General features: G+C 35.3%; 1 long non-coding RNA gene across 9 annotated transcripts in view; it reads right to left on the bottom strand.

Moving 5' to 3' along the window:
* Nucleotides 1-19,640, bottom strand: part of LOC144316850 (uncharacterized) — a 138,480-nt gene that overhangs the window by 35,208 nt on the left and 83,632 nt on the right. The window contains exon 6 of one of the 9 annotated variants that reach the window (XR_013382690.1): nt 5,531-5,565. The exons of the other annotated variants lie outside the window; for them this stretch is intronic. This is a non-coding gene — a long non-coding RNA (uncharacterized LOC144316850). Of the gene's footprint in view, nt 1-5,530; nt 5,566-19,640 lie in introns of those variants that run through there. 9 annotated transcript variants of the gene reach the window in all.

The following is a 19,640-nucleotide window of genomic DNA, read 5'->3' as shown; positions in this document are numbered from 1 at the left end:
CTTCTTTATCTTTTTACTTTTTCTTCCATATCTCCTTAATCTCTTATTGTTGAAGGATTAAAGATTCAGGTCTTTGTCCTTTCCTCCCTCTTTCATATCATTTTGGTCTCATAGTTTAGACAGTTGACATCCAGATATCTCCTTCACCTCTTTCAAGTCATTGCTCAAATGTCACCTTCTTAATAAGAGCCATCATAACCATTCCACTTAATATTGTATGCTGTCAATCCTATTTACCTTGCTCTATTTTCCCTTTGTCTAGGGCTCTTATTCCTTTCCAACATACCAAATGTTACTTTTACATTTTATTCATTGTGTATTATCCATCTCCCTCCCCAATTAGAAGATAAACACTATAGGATAGGAATGTTTTCCCTGTTTGATTTTACTGTTATATTTTAACAGGCCAGACCAGAGTCTGGCACATTAAGAACTCAGTGACATTTGTTAAATGAATGAAGCAATTAATGAAGAGCCTGAAATTCACCCTGCCCCCCTAATACTCTGCCTTTCTGATAGTAAAGTTCCTGTCAAGGATTCCACCTCCTAGGATATGGCCACATGGTCATCTCTGGACTAATCAAAGGCCAGGGATATTGGTTGGGCCTAGATTGCACAACTACTTCTGCCCTTGGGGTAACAGGGCCAATTATAGCCAAACTAACAATATAGAATGATTTTACTAGGGAAGCGTGGGAGGAATGACACCGCAAAGAAAGGATACTGGGCAAACACCTTTGCAATCTATGAGGGTTAACTATCTTTAAGGTAGCTTGAATGACAGGGCATCTGGGCGGCTTAGTTAGTTAAACATCTGCCTTTGGCGCAGGTCATGATCTCGGGGTCCTGGGATAGAGCCTACATTGAGCTCCCTGCTTAGCACAGAGTCTGCTTCTCCCTCTGCCTCCGTCCTCCACTCATGCTCTCTCTTGTTCTGTCTTCCTCTCTCTCAAATAAATAAATAAAATCTTTTTAAAAAGGAGTTTAATGAAACTTTATACTGGTACATAATATGGGCTGGTAAAAAGAAAAATTCAGTTAAATTATCTGCCCTGAAAGTTAAAGTAGTAGATGAACAACAACAAAATTAAGGACTCTGGTAGTAACCTAAATATCTCCAAATTAGTCTTTTAATTACTCACAGAGCTTGTTATACGCTTCAGACTCAGAAACAGGGTCTATGATGATATTACCAGAATGAACATACAAAAAAGTATGTATTTTATTGTATTACATATGTATCTTGGTAATATCTAATACAATAAACTGTGTCCCTTTGAAACTTAAAGGAAGATATTCTCAAGGTAGTCTCCAGATTATGTTTTAGTTTTAAAAGTCTACAAATTATGTTTTAGAGTTTTAAATGACTTATTTTTATGCATCCCTTCCTTACCACACCAAAATCTCCCATATTCTTTGAAAACTAAAGGAGTTTATTAAAGTTCTTTCGGTGATGATCTTGCCTTGGAAGGTGAAGAAATGTGAATTTTACGATTTATCACATATTGAACGTACTAGGATAAAACAACAACAACAACAACAACAAAAAACTGGTCATCATGGATTGCTAGCAATAACCTGGGTCTCTAAACTTTATCTCATAAATTAAGATAAATCCGTGGGAGAAAAAGATAAATCAGTGAGACAATAAGAAGCAGTTACTAGCTTCTAATGAGTCAGCCTTAAAGATAAATAGAACAATTGGGAAAAAAAAAAAGATTAAAAAAAAAACTGTTATTGCAGTGATGATCTCACTTTGGGATAAAGAGATCATGGAAAGTTAATAATGCTTTTGGCTAGAGCACTCTTTTGAATAAAGGCAACGGAAAAATGTTTTACTCTTTAGCAGATGCCTCTGTAAAAGCTTTAGTTTTGCTGAATTTTCCTTTATTATTCAAGATAAAGCAGCTGAATGCTAGTAAGTTAATCTTAGGTTGAATAAGCCAAAGAGGATCACACTTCCCATCCTAAAATATCAGTCTTACGGGAGATGGACCAGCCCATGATGCTGATATCAGAAGTGAGATAGAGATGAAACCAAGGGTCAGCGATCTTTTTATGTAAAGAGCCAGAGAGCGAGTGTTTTAGACTTTCCAGGAAGTCCAATTTTTATCTCAGCAACTTAAATTTATGTGGCATGATCATAACCATATTTGCTATATAAATGAATGGGTTTGGCTGTTTCAATAAAACTTATGACATTGAGATTTGAATTTCATATAATTTTCACATATTATAAAATATTATTCTTTTTGACTACAATCCAACCATGTAGAAATTGAAAAACAATTTTTAGCTAACAGGCAATAAGAAAATAAGCAGCAGACTAAATGTGTCCCACTGGCCATAGACTGCCAACCTATCAATTAAACCATGGATGGTCTCAGGCAGAGAATGATTGCACATCCTGCTTGTTTGGATGACTTTCCTAACTTGAAAAGATAGGAGTTTGAGATATACACATTATTTGTGCAAGATGAGTCACTGTTTTCCTGTTCATACTCAGTTTCTTTCCAAAGAAAAATGTTGTGGAAGCAAGATGGGGAATTGAAGGAAATAGGTAGCTTCCACTTGTTTGTTTCCACCACTTGTCATTCATCCCCTCCATCCATACGACAGGGCTTTGTGTTGAAACCAGGTACCTGAGTGCTTATTTTGATCAGCTGTATGGGAGGCTTTGGCATGCCTTTAATTTCAGGTTTACTCAGAATGCTGAGAAAAATAGAGCTCATTTCTGATTATTTATATGGTCAAATCATGCAATTCTTTGCTTTTAAATATAAGAAACATTATGCATAAAAACTAGAATAGGAATGTAAACAGAGGCTATCTCTGACTATTAGGATTATGGTTCTAGGTTTCTATCTTTCTTTTTTTTGCCCATTTTTATTTTTATTTTTAGTTCAATATATACTGGCTAGTAATCATTAAATTAAAGAATTAATTAACCAAATTTGTTATACTCCAAAATATCAGGTTTTTTCCAAAAGTTAGAAATCTTTCACATATTTCTGACAAAATAATAGTTGTTTTTTTTTTTTCTCAAAAGAAAAAGACAAGCACCCTTACCCAGAGGAAAGCCAAGCAAACTATATTTTATTTTGACTTGCAAATACCATCTGCACAATATCTCATATCTTAGTCTAAATTGAAATTGATCTCAGCAAAGGGGGAAAGAAGCCCTGGATGCAAAAATGTAGTCTATTAAATTTTTTCAGAGAGATTTTTCAGGTATTTAATATCCTTTCTTAAAAGTGAAATACGTGCAAAGTTGTTATCTGGGAACCATGAAAGAGATAAGGGTAAATAAGACATGGCCTTTGTTGTGAAGGGATTTTTCAATGTCATGAATCATGATTGATTAATTAGGTAGCTCATGAGAGCTTCCCAAGCATTATTGTTTCTGAGCCGTAGAAAGTGAAACTGCAGAGAAGCAATCAATAACACTTTTCATTTTCACCATTGTATAGGAGTTTTTGTTTTTAGCTCTATTAAGTTATTTATTTGTATAGACAACATGTATTAATTTTCAGAGTTCAAGTCTTTATGTAGTTTTCTCTAATGTTTGTAAACACCTTCTGGAAAAATAGGAGCAATAATTAAAGAGATATACTTGGCTCTTGAACAGGAAGCTTCATTCCATTAAATGGTAAACTGGTTTTGGAAGGTGTATGTTACCTTTCGATTCCTTTGTTGTAACCTCTTTATTTTGCTGGATAAAATCTTGAGACCCTGGGTAGTTTTAACAATTAACTTTAGGTCAGTGAGATAAAATGAGAACAAATACGTCAATTAAGAATATATGCTTTAAGAGTGATTACCTCAGAGTGATGAGCTTCTAGACAGGTTTTTTAAATTTTATTATTTCTATTCTTTAAAATCTAGATGTTTTACTTTAAATATATTAATTTTATTAAAAATATACTTCATATATAAACCATAATTACAATTTCAAAAAAGTAGAGTCAATATTTCCCTTTCTCCTTTAAAAAATTATTCCAAAGCATCAAGGAGAACAGAAATATCAATTCTAAATTCAGATAAAACTAGGAGACTTCTGTAATTCTTTTATTCCAATGTATGATGATGATAGGCAGATGGGAGCAGATACATGATTTATCAAAGTTCCTGCTATTGCTGGACTGGTTTGGTGAGAAGCAAGGCATCTGCTCCATGGAACCCTAGAAAGCCACAGGAGGTTGATAGAACATGCAATGCAGAATATGAGACCCTGTAGGCACCTTCAGGCTTCTGCTCTAAACATAGTTAATTAACATCCCGTAACAGCGCCCCCCCACCTGATTATAAATCTAGACATAAAGAGATAAGCACACAGGAGGGCAAAGAGCAAAGTTGTATACAGAGAATTTAGGTATAGATGTGCATACAAAATCATGAGAAATTTTCCTCTCATTCCTAAATTATCTTTAAAACTTCCTGTGATAATACTAGGTCTTTCTCCGAAAAATCATTGAAAGGAAGCAGTGTTTACAAAAAATTACATGGGAAGATAGAAAAAAAGCCAGCTGTTCACACTGTCAGCTTCCAGCGAAGACTTGTAGTCCATGAAATTTATCCACTGATACAGAGCTACTGATTAACTCTGGTGTTTCAATCTTCAGTATAACGAACACCATATTACCAGACAATTAAGGAAATCCCTCAACATCGAAGATTGCTACAAAATAAGTAAACATAAAACATGTTTGAAAAAATGTAAAACAATTTAACTATAACTAATACCCTTGAGAGGTAAGAGAAAATCTTGCATCCATTAGAACAAAAATGGTATAAAAAAGGAATAATAACAAAATAAAAATCACTGAAAATTATAAAAATAATTTACAAATAAGGACTTGAGTACAGAAAATGAAAGACAAAATTAAGTCAGCAAAAAAGAACAAATCAAGAAATTAGAAAAAAAAAAAAAAAAAAACAGAAGACAAAGTTCTGAACAGTAGAAGAGGCCGAGTCATAGATTTTTGACTTCAAGCTCAAAGGAGAAAAAATGAAAAGAATCTCCAGGATGTCTCAGCCTGAGGAAAAAGAAGCTACTTTATCTGCCTGTGTCCAAAGTTTGTCTCCTTTTCTTAGTAGACCTATTGATGTTGAGTACCCAGTCCCTCCACTCTGGCAGGAACAGATCCTATAAGACAATCCTAATACCTAATAGTAAATTTCCCTCAAATCTACCATGTTCAGGATTGACTCTGGGGCATCAACACTCATTGGTTTAGAACTGTTGTAAGAGTAATTGGAAGATGTCTGTTTAATAGGTGTATATTTATAAAAATTTAAAGTACATCCATTTTCCTAATTCAAAAGTGTATGCCTGGAATCTCGAATGAGACTTTTCCAACTTCAGCCATTTTAATATTCAATCCTAATCAGGCAACTTGCCATATTAAATACAAGCAAGAAACTTTTTATAATATAGTTTCTAAACTAGGGGTGAGTTTTTTTTTTTTTTCAAACCTAATTAAATTAAAAACAGTAAAAATCTCCCAAATTTCCCATGTTTTCCACCTCACCTTAACCACTCTGGTACCTCCAATAAGATGGCTCCTGGAAAGAAGAGTGTAGCTTTTACAACTTCATGGAGGAAAGGAGAAGTAACAGTTCCAGGGATTTGTGTATTCTGGCCTTGTATCATATTGTATTTCAAAGATGGCCTCACCGTGATATATTCCATCACATGTGGTGATCTCATAATGTTCCCTCTTCTTGAACCAAGTGGACCTTTGAAATTGTCTTGACCAATTGTGTTGGAAATGAAATCAGGTGACATCTAGTGGCTAGTTCATAAAGCAAAGTGGGTTCTTTCAGGTTCTGTCTGTCTGTCTGTCTGTCTGTCTCTCTTGATGCTTGTCTAGTTCACAGAACTTAGCCATGAGGTTATAAGGAAATCCAGGGCACATGCAAAGGTCACATATAGATCTTCAAAGTGACGGTCCATCTATGCCTTCAGCTCACAGCTAACATCAGTTACCAGACATGTAAATACAGGAGCCTTCAGATGATTACAACCTCTAGCCTCAAGTGTTAGATTTCAGCTAGGGCTCCAGACAACAGGAGCATAAATTATCCCTTCTGTGCCTTTTTTGAATTCTAACCCTCAGAAACTGTGAAAAGACAGTGAATGATTTTTGTTGTTTAAACTAAACTGTAATTCGTGATGTAGCAATAGAGGGAAAAAAACAAACTCTGTGCTCTCTTACTTCTCATAGTAGCTGCTTCTCTGACTGACACATGCATTGAAGTCTGTGGCTGACTTCAGTCTACCACAGTCTAGTCTACCACAGTCTAGAGCACTGTGCAGTCCTGACCTAGGCAGCTGCCCTTGGGCTCCCGTGAATCCTGTAGGCCTAGCTGTGACTTCTGTTCAGCTCTGACCTTACTGAAAATCTCTGATGTATATTTCTAAGTACTTCATGTACTTTGTTGCATATTGATCCTTAAAACACACCTGAGAGGCTGCTATGACAAGTATTATTTATCCAACTTTAAAGCTGATGAAAAGGGTTGGTAGATGTCAATGCATTACTTGAGAGACTCTAGTGATAGATGACATTGCAGGAATTTGATCCAGATCATCTGACCTTAAACACAGTACTTCCTCATCTATTGCCAACTCAATAAAACTAATATATTAAAATACTAATATATTAAAATACTGTATTATGAAATAGTAAAGTCACTACCATTTACCTTTACCTTTTTAAAAAATATACTATGTCTTACACTTTCTCATCAGTAAATTCCTATAAACAGACTTTAACAGTTTAAGCGATGAGAAATAAATCTTAAAAATGTGCATAGCCTTGGACCCAGAATTTGTACATCTGGGGATTTATTTGAAGAAAATAGCAATGTATGAAAATATTATGACTATAAGAATGTTTTGGGGCTAAAACATTAAAATTTGAATAATAGTTTGATAGTTAAATCAATTATGATCCAACCCAGGCTCTATAATGACATTAGAAATTACTGATGAGGGCAACCCGGGTGGCTCAGCAGTGTAGCACCACCTTCAGCCCAGGGCCTGATCCTGGAGACCCGGGATCGAGTCCCACATCAGGCTCCCTCCATGGAGCCTGCTTCTCCTTCTGCCTGTGTCTTTGCCTCTCTCTCTCTCTGTGTCTCTCATGAATAAATAAATAAATAAATATTTATTTATTTATTTTTTTTAATTTTTTTATTTATTTATGATAGTCACAGAGAGAGAGAGAAGCAGAGACATAGGCAGAGGGAGAAGCAGGCTCCATGCAGGGAGCCCGACGTGGGATTCGATCCCGGGTCTCCAGGATCGCGCCCTGGGCCAAAGGCAGGCGCCAAACCGCTGCGCCACCCAGGGATCCCAATAAATAAATATTTAAAAAAATAAATTATTGATGAATAATTTTGGGAATTATAATATATATGTTCAAAAGGTTATAAAACACTAGATATTGTATTATACCAATCTTAACATATATTTATATCTATATACACAAAGTCTGGAGACCTATACTAATATTAGTAAATGTTTTTATCTCATATTGAGATTTGAGTGTCCAAACTCACTGCACATCTTTGCTGCTTTGACTAATGATTCCAACACTATAATAAAACCAGAAACAAATTGTAATGGGCTATATTAAAATTAGGCCAGAGTCCTAGCCTGTGCTATGTCATATATTATATATTTATTATTACATATTATAGTTGTATCTGAACTTACAGTTTGACTCCAGGCCCTTAGAGTTGGAGTCAATAAGCCACCTGAGCTCAACAGCTATGTGACTTTGTCTAATTCCTTATTTTATAGCTTCAAACCAGACATCCCCCAGAGCCACATGATCCACTCAAAAGTGGATCGTAAACACATGTAGTGAACTTTATTTTTAAAAGTCTATCTTTATCTTAACCATGGGAGTTTGAGGTTGAGTAAAAAGGTTTTAAGGATTTTGACCTTTAACCATACACCTACAGGTGGACATCACTGCACTGTCCAGTTTCCCAGGTAACTCTCTTATCTTCTTCATACTGTACATGTAATTTGCAATTTTAAAATAATTTTATATTTATTTTGGGGGTTGGAATTTAGCCTTATTCTGAATTTTAGATTTCCTGTCTGGATTCTTCTGTCATCCCATTGTATCACATTCACTGCTGGTAATCTTCCTATGTGCCCTTTAAAAATCCAAGCTCATCAGTCACAAATATCCCTATTTGTCTTTTGGGTATTCACCCCAGTGTTTCTTCCCCTCAGACCGTTCTTGACTGAATTTATCTCCATCTCCCTCATTTTTGTTTGGATAAGCTCTATATAATCTTGAACATTTTTTTCCCCTTTGGAACTTTGGTTCATCGGTTCAGACATATTTTCTCATGAATTTTTGAAATTTGTGTCTAAAGCCAGGCACAGGTTTAGAATTGAGTTAGAGTAATATTAAGCTATTTCAGTGTAAAAAGTTTATTTCAAAGGAAAAAAGATTAAGCTAAAATAAATGTCGTAATTGCCTAATTGCCAAATATAATATTTTCCTAATCAGCTTAGAACATACATTAATAGATGGGAACAGCTCCAGAATAGCCCCTAATAAGGAAAATAATAGAGGAGTGTGTATTTTTGGAAGTCATACAATGCTTAAACAGGTAAGGTTTTTGGGAGAAAATGCAACTTAGAAATTTTTGACAGGTGAAGGTTTTGAACCAGAATGTTCTGGGATATGAAAGCTTGCTGCATTGGTAGAGCTCCTTCAAGAATAAGATCATTTGTGGACAGGAAAAAACAAGAGAACATTGGTAAAAATGCCAAATTAACTTAAGTCATCTGTGTGTAGCTAGGTAGTTTATGCCTTTCAGTCAAATTCTGTATTTTATTTTCTCAAATGTAGTGGTTGTTATATAATTCATGCAACTAACTGATGCTAATTTAACAATAACTTCCAACTCATCAAAAATACTTGTTGATCCCAAGCAAAGCTCTGTTTAACAGACATACTGCCATGAGGGAGAATACCACCTTGACAGACTCAGAAATTTTTCAAGGGAGGAAGAGTCAAGGAAGATATTAGGGCCCGGGCTAGGAAATTTAAAGGTCAGTTTACAAGGTAAGAACTACTCAGGATTGAGACGCCTGGGTGGCTCAGTGGTTTAGAGCCTGCCTTTGGCCCAGGGTGTGATCCTAGAGTCCTGGGAGGAGCCTGCTTCTCCCTCTGCCTGTGTCTCTGCCTCTGTGTGTGTGTGTGTGTGTGTCTCATGAATAAATAAATAAATAATCTTAAAAAAAAAAAAAAGAACTACTCAGGATTTAGTAGATTTTATTACATAACAGCTTTGAACCTGTGGACACAAACAAGGTAATGGTCTTGAAGTCACTTTTGATGAGTAAACTGTTAGTATTGGAAAGTAAGCTTTTTTGGTGGGTTCACAGACTTTTCTTCTAAAAACAAATACTTCCTGGAATAAGTAGCTAAATTATTTTTGCTTAATCACAGTATCCCTTAACATAGGGATAGGAAAGTATGCCTGGTCCCAATATAATTTAACATAGGGAGAAAAAATTTTGTTGGTTTTAGTTCTCACTTGTATTCTTAAGAAAAGTTGGTCTACACATCAGAATCACTTGTGCCACTCAAAGTGTGGGTGTGGCCCCTTTGTGAAGATTGTGATTCAGTAAGTCTAGATAAGACTTCTGTATGCTTAAAAACCTCCATACTTAATTCTGATGAATGACCACAGTTGAGACAAGCCAGATACTGCAGTTGGTGATCTATAAACTAAGAAGTAAGCTCTCACCCAACTGCAAATCTGCTGTTGCCTTGACAATGGACTTCCCAGCTTCCAAAATTGTAAGCCATAAATTTCTGTTACTTATAAACTACCCAGTCTGTGGTATTCCGTTATAGTAGCCCAAAGCAACTAAGACACCAAGCCATACCTAAGATTGCTGCAGTATCTGGATATTCTCAACTCTGGTTTTTCATCAGAATTAAGTATGGAGGAGGCACTAATCCCATTCATAAGGGATTCCACTTTCATGACCTAATCACTTCGCAAAAGCTCCACCTCCAAATATCACTGGGCATTAGGATTTTACATATGAATTGTGGGGGGCCACAAACATTCAGTTTATAGCACTGGGTGTCAGCTAACTCACTTGCAGACAGACATGGAGACCAATCAGCCTCTATGAAGTATGCTGCCATGGCCAGGTGCATTTAAGTGATGATGTATATAAACTTGAAGAAAGATATATTTTGAAATGATAAGTACTTCACATTTAGTACAGAAGATATATCAGTTGCAATAACATAAGCCATTACTGGCATTCCTTTTCCTAAAAATTAAGATGAAGATAAATGATAGGTGGGTGTTTTCTATAATTTCTTTTCCAGTAAGCGTGACAGAAATTTTATGAATCAAAACATTATGGATCAACTATCATTCCATTCTTTCATAATATTTACTTACTCCTAAAATTTTATCAGCTTCTGCAATACAAATTTTTTAGTTTTTCTTCTTTTAGAATCTGATTTTATTCCTCCAAACCTAAAGATCACCTACAGAAAAATAATTAATGAATACTCCAGATTTCAGAAAAGATGCACATACAGTGGTTAAATGTTCTCACCACTATGTTGTTATACGTAATAAGTATCTTAAAATCTATTTAAATGAAGTGACTTGGTTTAATGCCAAAAGTTCTCATCAACTAGTGTTTCCCATTCTTTTTTTTGTAATATGTTCTATATAATAGCAAGGCTTAACATGCTGCCTCTAGCAATTATTTTATACTCTCTCAATAGCCTTACCCAGGTTGTAAAATGTTATACTCTTGGAAGGTATAGTCCTTTCAAATCTACAGAGGGCTGAGAATTGAATTCTGTGAATGAGAGTTGCTTAGGGCCTATTCACTTCAAATTAATTAGTAATGTCTAGCATATCTACTGGGAAAGGGAGCTTAAGGCAATTAGAAGCTATCTGCCCGGGAACTAGTTGCTTGGAAAAAGACAATCACAGAGTTTTCATTCAGACCAGAGGCTTCACGCTGCTACATAATTCTTTTCTCTTTCTGTTTTGCCAAGAGGAGAGGGAAAGAAACAAGGACATCAGAAGGAACACAGCAGGGATGCTTGGTATTCAGCAATCTAATTGAGAATGCTAAAGAGACAAGTTCATGACTACTCTGATTAAGATGGAACTGATCAGTTCTCTCCCTCCAGTGAAGGATAAAGGAAGAGAAGCTACTTTTAGGAAGTTGAAAACAGGTTCTGGGGACCTGGAAGAAGTCAGGCAGAGAAAGGATTAGGAAATAAGGATACATTTTAAAAGTTAATGCACTTAAACATGTATAGAAATAAGAACGTGATTTAAAAATAAATGAGTGAAATTCAGGGAGTACTTAAGTATTCATATTTTTACAAAGCTTATTATATCTGTTTGAAAATGAGTAATTGTTCTATTAATAAATGTCTGTTTTAACAAAATAGCACCATATCCTTATTCTAGTTGACATCTCATTGTTGTTTGGGTCCTCTGCCCCCACAATGCTGGCTCTAGTGCTTTACACATAGCAGAGGTTCAATGAGCATTCTTTTAAGTGTTTGTGTGTAAACTTGACATACAGTCACATACATATAGATGTTAAACATACAATTCAATGAGTTCTCAGACGTATACCCTCACCGAACCAACATTCCAGTCAAGAAACAGAAGAGTTTTATCACCAAACAAGTTCCTTCCTGTCCCTTGCTAGTCATTCATCACTATCCATAGGCAACAACCACTTTTCTGGTATCTACAGCCATAGATTAATTCTGCCTCTTTTTGAGCATCATCTAAATGGAGTGATTAGTATTTTTTTGTTGTTTTTTTCACTCATAGGTTATTGAGTTATATCCATAGTATTGTTTTCATTAGTTCTTTATATTTTATTGCTGAGTAAAATTTTGAGGTAAGATTATACCACAACTTGTGTTTTCATTGCTTATTGAGGGCTATTAGTTCAGTAGTTTTGGGATCATTTTAAATAAAGCCACTGCAATACTTCTTGTATTTTGCATATGCTAACACATAGTTTCATGTCCCCTTAGTAGATAGCTATGAATGGAATTACTAGGTGATAGGGTAAGTTTATGTTTAACTTTATAAGAAGCTTCCAAAGAATCTTCCAAAGAGGTGGTGCCATTTTACCTTCCCATTAACAATACAAGAGAGTTCCAGATTTTCCACATACTTGCTAACATTTTTTTTTTTTTTTGGCCGTTCTAGAGGTTATGGCATAATACTGCATTGTGGCATTATTTTTCAAACCCATGATGACAAAGATATTGAACACCTTTTCAGGTGCTTAGTGGCCATTTCAATAACATTGTTTTGGCAAGTGTCTTTTTAAATCATCATCTTCTAATTAGTTTATTTGTCTTCTTGTTACTGAGGTATAAAATTTCCTAATATATTCAAGAAACCAATCTTTTGTCAAGTATGTGTATTTAGGTGATTTTTTTCCTATATGTGCCTTGCTTTTTTATTTTCTTAATGATAATTTTTATTGAACACAAGTGATTTTTTAAAAATATTCATTTATTTGAGAGAAGAGAAGAGGAAGGGCAGAGGGAGAGGGAGAGTCTCTGCTGAAAACAGAGTTCAGTGTGGCACTCAATCCTAACAAGCTGAGATCTTGACCTGAGCCAAAATCAAGTGATGCTTGACCGAATGAACCACCCAGACACCCCATGAGCAGCGGCTTTTATTTCTAATAAAGTCTAATTTAACATTATTTTTCACTGATTATAGTTCTTCTTGTTCCTCTCTAAAAATCTCATAAATTTATTCTATGCTTTCTTTTGAAATAATTAAAACGTTTTTTATCTTTGGGTCTATGCTTTATACTGAATTAAATTTGTATATGGTATGAGTTAAGGAAATCTACTTGATCCTGTACCATTTGTTAAAGAGATTCATTTCTCCTCTGACTTTGGGTCAGTGCTTTTGTTGAAAATCAATTAATCATCTTTTTTCTCTTCCACAAATCTATATCTATTATGTATTTTGCCAACATTACAATGTCTTGATTACTGTAGATGTATAGTAAGCCTGGAGATCAGGAAATGTAACTCTTCAACTCTGATCCTCTCTTAGAGTTGTTTTAGTTACTTTTTTATAGATTTCTTTTCTCTACTAATTGCTCATCTCTTCATTTATTAATTTCTTTTTATGTACCCAAAAATGTTTATAATTGCTTTTTGAAAATATTCATCAACTATTTTTTTTTCTTGTCTGCTACTTCTAACATCTGTGTCATCCCAATCTCTTTTCATTGACACCTATTCTCTATAATTATGGGTCACCTTTTCCTCTTTGAATGTCTAGGAATTTTTATTGTAGACTAAGCAGTGAAACTGATTCATCAAAGAGAACATTATGTTTTCTTTAGTTTTAAAGCTTGCTCTTACAAGCAATCTAATTACTAAAAATGCTTTCAAGTCTCTGGTTTGATTTTACTCTTTGTTAGGGTAAATCTATTTCAATTCTTCTTAGTTCTAGGGTGTAGCTCTTTCTTCAGGGTGTGATTCTCTAAGGCATTTTTTGGGGGGGCGGGGGGGAGGTTCAGCGAAATGCCCAACTTGGTCAGTGAGGAATCTTAACTCTAACTGAGTTCAGACTCTGATCTCTTTTAGTCCTATTGTCTTCTGGTATTCAGGTCAACTCTCAGATCAACTGTAATCACCCTATGCCAGGCATTATAGAATCTTATTCTGAATATGTGCAACTGGCTCTCAGAACTCACAGAGGACTCACATCCACATTTTTAGAGCACACTCTACGAGGATTGCTCATCTTTGCTTTATATCCCACATAGCCTAGCCACACCCCCAGCCCTGAATTCTGATCTGTGCCTCCTCCTCCAAAGGAAGAATTCCACTCACTGCTTGAGACTAGCCCCCCTTGTGCAATTTGGGAAATTGCCCTCAGGTAGAAAGCTTGGGTGAATGTGGACTTTATTTCTTTTATTTCCATTCTCTTAGAAACTAAACTGCCCACATTGATTGCCTGTAAACTAGAGCCTCATATACTTTGTCGAGTTTTTTGCTTTTTATCACTTTAAGAATAAGTCCTTTGCCAGTGACTTTCTTCTGGTGAGAGATAGATTGATAAACATTTTTAGCATTTTAAGTGAATCAGTGCTCTACTTGCAAATGGAGACTCCAGAAGAAAGCAGCTAGGCTTCTAGGATCATCCATTACAAGCACATTTATAAAATAACTTAGTGTCCATTGGACTTGTCTTGCTTACCCTAGGCATAATTCTCTAGTATATACTGTTTATCTAGAAACTAAATTTATGATGTAAATTTATCTTTGCCTTCAAGACTTAAAACTGAAAGTCCATCTTCACAAATATCAATAATGACCACTTTCTTATGTTGCATTATTCTCGTTTTTCCCTTCTCTACAAGTCATAGGACTGATTTTTATCTGTTTCATACATGGGTGGTTGCAAAGTTAAACTGCAAAGCCATAAAATAAATTTGCTTTTTATAGCCTCTACTTATCCATCAAGAGTAGCCATCATATAGAGTATTTGTCAAGAGGGTAGTCTAATTCTTTCTCATTCCTATGACCAATGTAATAATTTTGGATGCTTCCTTTGGCTAGAAGCAAGTGGAAGCAATTCCCTGTGTTTAACTAGTGCTGATAATTAGAAATTCAGAAGTGTTTATCACTAGATTGCACCTTTCTCTAGAGCGCAGATGGAGATTTCTAAATATGCTGGATGTTCTACTGGCATATTTAACTCAAAAGCCCAAAACCAAAATTTGCTGTTTCTACTTTCCAAAATTGTCTTTCCTCCTGTGATTTCTATTACCTCTCCTCAAAACTCAAATTAGAAATCACAGAATCTTTTTTTTAAATTTCCTCCCCTCTTGCAGTGTGATTTATTCATTGTATTTTTGAATTATTTTTTCATCCATTCTCTTTCCATTTCTACTGACATAGTCATATTTGAAACCTTATCACTACTCTCAGCAGGATCATAGCAATAATTTCCTAAATAAATTTGTACCTCCATCTTCCACATGCTGCCAGAGTTATGCTTCTAAAATAGATTTATAATATCTCTTCATATAAAAATCATTGCTAGCTCTATGTTATGGGGAAAAAAGGCCAACTTCTTGAGCATGCGTATTATGTCCTTTGTCATCTTGCATACATCCCACTTTCAGGCTCATCCACCTGGGTACCCAGTGTTCCTTTCCCTGTTTGCAATGACACATTCTTGGCATGCCTGTCATCAGTCTTAATTTTCACTGCCCAGAGCAAGTGTTATGCATCACAGCACACTTTTCTGTATTCTAGGAATCTGCTGTCAATGAGTTAATTTGCCACTACTTGTTTTGTTACAAACTACACCCAGGCACTCTACCCATTCCTCTACTCTGGTTAAACTTGTTCAGTTGATGCAAATGTTCTGGAAATTTTGCCACTGCATTTCTACTTGTGCTGTCACCTTATACCAACAGTGTTATTTCCTCCATGTATTCCTCATCTAAACAACTCCATAGTATTTTTAAATGTTTATAGCTTGTTTATGGATTTCATTATTTTTTAAAACAATAATCACTACATTTATTGAGCTTCACGTATATGTAGGTAATATACTAGATGCTTCACACACTTTTATTATTTCATTACATGCTCAACAGAATTGAGGGCACCTCAGTGTCTCAGTCAGGTAAGCATGTGACTCTTGATTTCAGTTCAGGTCATGATCTTGGGATCCTGGGTTGAAGCCCAGCATCAGGCTCTGTGCTCAGTAGAATCTGCTTAAGATTTTCTCTCTCCCTCTGCCTGTCACCTACTTACATTCTTTCTCAAATAAATAAATCTTTTATTTTTTAAAAGAATTATTTATTTATTTATTCATGAGAGACACACACAGAGAGAGAGGCAGAGACACAGGCAGAGGGAGAAGCAGGCTCCCCGCAGGGAGCCTGATGCAGGACTCTATCCTAGGACCCCAGGATTACACCCTGGGCCAAAGGCAGACGGTAGAGCACTGAGCCTTGCATTTTTCTTTTTAAAGATTTATTTATCAAAATCTTTTTTAAAAATGCAAGATACCCTCATTGCTTTTTATATCATAGTTTCATTAGTAAATGTCTTTATTGATTCCTCAAAAACAGGATTCATGTCAAGTTCATATTTTTTCCTCATTGTCCATTGTATGTTGTAACATTCTGACCCCAATTTTTTCTCCCTCTTTTTCTTTGCTTCTTTTTGCTTTCTCTCTTTCCCTGTATAATTTTTTTCCTCTACCCTTAATATATTTACCATTTGTGGGTGTTGTTAATTTTAATCAAAGTTTCCTGTGGTTTCATGGGATGCAATCTATGGGTGCAACTCAAAGCATTTTTTTTTCAGTTTTATTGAGAAATAATTACATGCATTGCTGTATAAGTTTTAAAGGCCTACAGCACAATGGTCAGATTTACATATATTGTGAAATGACTTCCACAATTGGTTCATCTTCTCATAAAGATACAACAAAAAGAAAAGAAGTAAAAAAGGAAAAAGGAAAAATAAATTCTCCTTGTGATGAGAACTCTTAGGATGTATTCTCTGAACAACTTTCCTGGATTTTGGGCAGCAGTATTAGTTACAAATATCACATTGCACATTCTATCCCTAGTACTTCTTTATCTTGTAACTGGAAATTTGTACCTTTTAACCATCTTCCTCTAATTTCCCCTCCCTTAACCCTCTGTATCTGGTAGCTACAAGTCTGATTGATTTTTCTATGAGGTTTTATTTTCATTTCTGTTTTTCAGATTGCACATGTAAGAGTGTGCAATTTTTGTCTTTCTCTATCTGACTTAATTTACTCAATATAATTTCCTCAAGGTCCACCCACATTGTTGCAAATGGCAGGATTTCCTCATTTTTTTGTGCCTGAATAATATTTCATTGTGTATATATGCACAACCTCTCTGTGCATTCATCCATCAGTGGACACTTAGAAAAATTCATGACTTGGCTGTTGTAAATAATGCGTAAAGCCTAAGTACAGATATCTTTTCAGATTAATGTTTTTGTTTCTTTTGGATATAATCCCAGAAGCTGAATTACTGGATCATTTTGTAGTTCTATTTTTATTTTTTCGAGAATCCTTCATGTTGTTTTCCATGACGGCTGCAACAATTGCCACTCCCACCAAAGTGCATAGAAGAGCTCCCTTTTTTACCATATCCATTCCAAAATTCATTATCTCTCATCTTTTTAATGATGGCCATTCAGACAAGCATGAGTTACCATCTTATGGTAGTTTTATTAATATTATTATTATTAACATTTTATTTATTTATTTATTTATTTATTATTTATTTATTTATTCATGACAGGGAGAGAGAGAGACAGAGAGAGAGAGAGAGAGAAAGTGGGCTCCACACAGGGAGCCCAACGTGGGACTGGATCCGGGGTCTCCAGTATCACACCCCAGGCTGAAGGCAGCGCTAAATCGCTGGGCCACTGAGGCTGTCCGTTATGGTAGTCTTAATTTGCATTTCTCTACTAACTCATGATTTCAAAACTCTTCTACCTATTGGCCTTTTCTGTATCTTATTTGGAGAAATATTTGTCATGGTCCTTTGTCCATTTTTAAATTGGATTATTTGTGTTTTTGACATTGAGTTTTATGCGTTCATTATATATTTTGGATATTAATCCCTTATTATGTAGCTGGTTTGCAAATATTTTTTCCATTCCATACAACCTGAGAAACTTTAAGTTGATAAATCATTTTTCATTGGCTCTTACTACTTCCTGATTGAAATCACCAATTTCTGGGAGTATCAGCAAAGACTTCTCAGTTTTTTAATAGTCCTTTCATGTTCTCTATTATTTTCTTTGAAGCTGTTTAGGCACAACTTTCTACTATAGATGTTTCCAGAATGTTTCATTTCCTGACTCTACTCAAGCCACAAATCTTTGTTTTGCCAGTATAAGGCTGCATTTCTCAATCTTTCAATGTGGTGAAGCAAAAGGAATTCTGAGAAGATAAGTGGAAAGTATGTTCTACTCTATCTGTTAGGACCTACTTTATCACTTGACACTAAAATGGCACAGCTTTTGCTTCTTTAAAAAAGTGCCCTATTATAGGGCACCTGGGTGGCTCAGCTGGTTAAGCATCATACTCTTGATTTCAGCTCAGGTCATAATCTCAAGGTCATGATCTCAGGCCCCATATCAGTCTCTGCACTTTGTGCAGAGTCTTCTTGAGATTCTCTTTCTCCCTCTCCATCTGCCCCTTCCTTCATTCACATACACACACACGGACACACACACACACACACACACACACACACACTCTTCCTAAAATAAAAATAAATAAAATCTTAAGAAAAAAAGTGCCCTATTAGAGCAGCTACTTCACCTACCTATTACTTTTTCTCCATAAGGTATTATTCATAGACAGACATTTATTATTTGTTTCCCTAGCCTCCATTCCACCATTTTCTGACTGTAACCCCAGTTTTTAGATGAAGATCCATGCTTTAAAAACCTTTCAGGGGGACGCCTGGGTGGCTCAGCGGTTGAGCCTTCGGCTCAGGTCATGATCCTGGAGTCCCAGAATTGAGTGGAATTATTGGATCCTATGATAATTCTATTTTTAATTTTTTGAGGAAACTTCACACTATTTTTTATAGTGACTGTACCAGTTTACATTCTTATCAACAGAGCACAATGATTCCCCTTTCTCCACATCCTCACCAACATTTATTTATTATCTTTTTGATAACAGTCATTGTAACAGGTGTGAGATGATACCTCATTATGGTTTTGATTTGCATTTCCCTGATGATTACTAACGTTAGGCACCCTTTCATATATCTGTCAGCCACCTGTATGTCTTTTTTGGAAAAGATATCTATTCAAGTCTTCTGCCCACTTTTATTTTTGTTTTCTGCCCACTTTTAAATCAATCTTTTTATTTACTTTATTTTGCTATTAAGTTCTATGAGTTCTTTATATATTTTGGATATTAGCCCCTTATCAGATGATTTTTACATATTTTCCCTAATCCCATAGGTTGTCCTTTCATTTGGTTGATGGTTTCCTTTGCTGTACAGAGGCTTCAGTTTAATGTAATCCCACTTGTTTTTCTCCTGCTGCCTCTGCTTTTGCTTTCAAATCCAAACAAACAAACAAAAAATCATTGCCAAGATTTACATCTAGAAGCTTACCACCCATTTTTCTTCTAGGAGTTTTAAGTCTTTTAGGCCACTTTGTGTTCATTTTTGTGTATGGTGAAAATAATGATCTAGTTTCATTCTTTTGCATGTGCCTGTCCAGTTTTCCCAACATAATTTATTGAAGAGATTGTCCATTCCCCATGATATGCTTTTCGCTTCTTTGTTATAATTAATTGACCATATGAATATGGATTTATTTCTGTCTCTCTGTTTTGTTCTATTGTTCTTTATGCCAGCATTGTAATAAAGTTTGAAATTAGGAAGCATGGCATTTCCATTTTTGTTCTTTTTCAAGATTACTTTGGCTCTTGGGTTATTTTGTGGTTCCATGCAAATTTTGGGATTATTTACTCTATTTCTATGAAAAATGCATTGAAATTTTGATAGGGATTGCAAA

Source organism: Canis aureus, chromosome 7, assembly GCF_053574225.1.
Source record: "Canis aureus isolate CA01 chromosome 7, VMU_Caureus_v.1.0, whole genome shotgun sequence".
Lineage (NCBI taxonomy): Eukaryota > Metazoa > Chordata > Mammalia > Carnivora > Canidae > Canis > Canis aureus.
This window is presented reverse-complemented; position numbering and strand designations above follow the sequence as displayed.